The sequence below is a fragment of the Theobroma umbraticum genome, unplaced genomic scaffold (genome assembly GCF_002168275.2).
Source record: "Theobroma umbraticum cultivar Fairchild unplaced genomic scaffold, ASM216827v3 scaffold_95.0, whole genome shotgun sequence".
Taxonomy (NCBI): Eukaryota; Viridiplantae; Streptophyta; class Magnoliopsida; order Malvales; family Malvaceae; genus Theobroma; species Theobroma umbraticum.
The window spans coordinates 7598335-7602164 of NW_018397257.1; the positions used below are offsets into that span (position 1 = coordinate 7598335).

Genomic DNA, 3830 nt, shown 5'->3' on the forward strand with positions numbered 1-3830 from the left:
TCATCACTTATCAGGAATATTTTGTGTTAGAAACGTGAACCCATAACACATGGATGTCTCAAGTTGATTGAGTTTCTACACATGCATGCCCCGTGTCAAATGAGTTTCTAAATATACCTTTGATGCAAAAGTCTAAAGGCCAATTGTGCAGCACAAAGGGGTGGTCCACGAGTGCTCCACCTTTTTTTTCACGCTCATTTAAAATGACAAAACGAAAAAGAGCTGTTTTTTAAGTACTATGGAGTAAATTTGACCTTGTTAGATGATATATTTGTTCTAAATAAAAACTCCAACAATACTAAATACTTAACTCAAAAATTAATGTCATACTCAAAAAATTGAATTCTAATGATAATCAATTATCGAAATGAAATAACACTTATCCTTATTAATTAGAAAAAAAAATCATAAGTTGCACTACTATACCCTCAATAATGATTATAAATTTTTCTTCAGAAAGCAGAAATAATTTTATTACTAGACTGAATTCTATGACAACAAAAATATTTACATTACCCATAAAACAAAGAAGTCACTCTCGTTAATACGTCATATTAACTCAACACCAATAAAAGATCTTGTGTTTGTTGGATACTGAATTTGATAAGCATCAATCAATTCATTTATCGTACAAGATATGTGATAGATTTTTAACTTATTTATTTGAAACTTTAAAGCATCAATAAGAGGGATAAATTAAAGCTTCAATTTCAATAGTGATTATAGGTTCTAGTAGCATTCTCAGTGTGTTCCAAACTTTCTCATGAACCCCAACTGAGAATTTAAAAGGGTTACTTTGATTTTAAATAATCAATTTCAGCATTAATATCAATGTGAAAAACGAAGACAAATTTGCGATACTAAAATCAATTATTGTATTAAGGAGCTATAGAAAATTTGTTTGTCCTTCGTATTAAAGCCCATCGCTGTAGCGCTCCAAAAAATCAAGCCTACCGTTATGGGAAATTAAGCAAAAGTCTTCGTTAGTGTGCTTTGAAAATTTTGAGAATGATAGACGGGAATAGTACTATGATTTTGTTTACTTGTCATGTAATATTCAATTAAAAGAGAAGATGTACGGTAGGTTTGCTAAGCCCCAAATTTGCATGGCACTTCTAGCTTCCCTGGAGACAGGTTCAATTAAAGTTAGTTTTCTTGTTACAGTCTGAGAATTGAGAGTACAAATTAGGAAAGTAACATTATTTTCAAATCCAGGCAGGAGTTCTCCTGATTTCCAAATCCAAACGCCGTTGAAAGGCACATGGCTGCAGCTAGCTCTGTTTGACCCTTTTATATGTGCTTGCTACCTCATGCCTGACACTTGCCCAAACTGGTCACAGGCTCTTACAGTCTCACTTAACATATTTGTCAACAATTTTTTTTTTTTTTTTGTGTGTGTGAATGATGGACTCTGTGGGTGCTAACAAACGCAATATTGAGGCCAGAAGATTTTTTGACCTATAAATATAACCTTGGAGTTTAACATTTGCTACACACAATTAAGTTCTCATCTCCTTGTTAAACATTCACTTGTTCTAATGGATGCCACATCCCCAGCTCAGCAGGAGACTGCTAGTTCTGGAGGCTTAAGTCGGGGGTGCCAGTGGCTCAAGGCCTTGCCTAACAAGTTCAATGCCAGGGTAACGGTGATTGCTAGGAAGACAAAGCAAGTAGGACAAGAAGATCCGAGAAGGGTCTATCATTCCCTGAAAATGGGACTAGCTCTCACTTTGGTTTCAGTGTTCTATTACTTTCAGCCAGTCTATGATGGTTTTGGAGACAATGCAATGTGGGCGGTTCTAACTGTTGTGCTTGTGCTTGAATTCTCTGTAGGTAGGATTACCGGCTGGCACAAGTTGTTTTAAGTACAGGATAATTTACTCTAGTAAAGGTTCTAGAAAGAAAAAACAATGTTCAAACATTTCTGTGCACTTTTGCAGGAGCAACACTTGGAAAAGGTTTAAACAGGATGTTGGCGACTTTAACAGCAGGTGCCCTGGCCATTGGAGCTCATCGCTTAGCAACTCTTTCTGGGAGGACGGAAGAACCGATCTTAATTTCAACCTTTGTCTTCATAACGGGTATTAAAAATATTACTTGCCAAAAGTAAAATGATAATTGTTTTCCGTCTATCCAAATCCAACTGACGAATATTACTAATTTCAACCTGGGATCTTGTGCAGCATCAATTGTAACATTCATGAAATTCATTCCAAAATTGAAGGCAAGGTTCGACTACGGGATGACAATATTCATCTTGACATTCTGCTTAGTATCGGTTTCGGGTTACAGAGATGATCAAGTACTGGCCTAAACCCATGAAAGGCTAACGACAATTATTATTGGGAGCTGTATTTCCATCTTTGTTTGTGTTTGCATTTACCCGGTTTGGATTGGGGAGGATCTCCACAACTTGGTGGCTAACAACATGGAAAAGCTTGGAAATTATTTGGAAGGTACACGTGCGTCCAAAATTAATTAATATAAAATCGTTGTCTAAAATTAAACCCGATCCCCTAGTTTGCCATGCAATTCCTGTTTATCTTGGAAAGGTTAACATATGCAGGTTTTGGAGATGAATATTTTAAGGTATCTGATGAGGGGATGCAGACCAATGATTGTAAACCATTTCTCCAAGCATATAAAAGTGTTCTGACTTCTAAAAGCAGTGAAGAAACAATGGTGGGTGATTTAATTAATTACTATTAGCTACATAACTCTCTTCTAGAGATTTAGGATTAATCATTTGAATTTGATCAGGTAATTCAATTAGAATTTCATATTCTGCAGGCTAATTTAGCAAGGTGGGAACCGGGTCATGGCCGATTTAGGTTCCGTCATCCATGGAAAAATTACCTCAAAATTGGAAATCTAACTCGGGAATGTGCCTACAAAGTTCAAGCTCTTAACAGCTACCTCAACTCTGAGATCCAGGTTCAAACATGACTATATGACTCATTCAAAAAAAAGTATTTGTTTCTTCAAAGCTTTAAAAACCAATAACTAATACACATAAATGTGAGTATAATGGGCTCAAATATATCATTCTCTTAACCAATGTATGAACTTATTATATATGTTGATATTTAATCAGAGTCCAATAGAAATCCGAAGCAAAATTCAAGAGTCAAGTACAAAGATTAGCCTCGAATCTAGTAAAGCTTTAAAGGAATTAGCATCCACAATTAGAAAAATGACTCGAACAAGATCAGCTGATCTGCACATTGCAAGCTCAAAGACAGCTGCCGAAGAGGTCAAAACCTTACTCGAAACAACCCTCTGGGAAGAAGCAGAACTACTACAGATATTACCAGCAGCTTCAGTTGCTTCCCTTCTGCTGGAGATTGTTGAATGCGCCGAGAAAATTGCAGAAGCAGTCTATGAATTAGCCAAAGAGGCATCCTTCAAGCGCACTGATGCTACATTCCACCGCGGAGTAGTCCAGCCAGCTCCTAATATTATTGATGCATCACATCATACTATTACTATTGCTGAATAATTTAGAATATTTTCATAGAATTTAATTAGAAGAGAATTACGCAAACTGTGATAAACTATCCCAGCGTTTGCATTACAAAGAGTTATCTACAACACTAGTATAAAGGTTTTTGTATCAATAATGAGGTTAATGACATTATTATTGACAATATTTGATTACCAACTGCAATTAAGAAAGTTCTCACAAGAATTTTATCAAACACAAAGTATGTAGAAAATAAAGCACTAACTGAATAAAAAAAATGAGGTGAACTAATGCACTTTTTTCATCCAAGAAAGGCAATTATACAACAAAAAGATAACAGCTTTACTATAATAGAGGACCCTTGCTC

The 3830-nt window shown here is 35.6% G+C and overlaps 1 pseudogene; it reads left to right on the forward strand.

Annotated features, from left to right (window-relative positions):
* The first annotated feature begins 1538 nt into the window (after positions 1-1538).
* LOC110412802 (aluminum-activated malate transporter 2-like) lies at positions 1539-3525 on the forward strand (annotated as a pseudogene).
* The last annotated feature ends 305 nt before the right edge of the window (positions 3526-3830 follow it).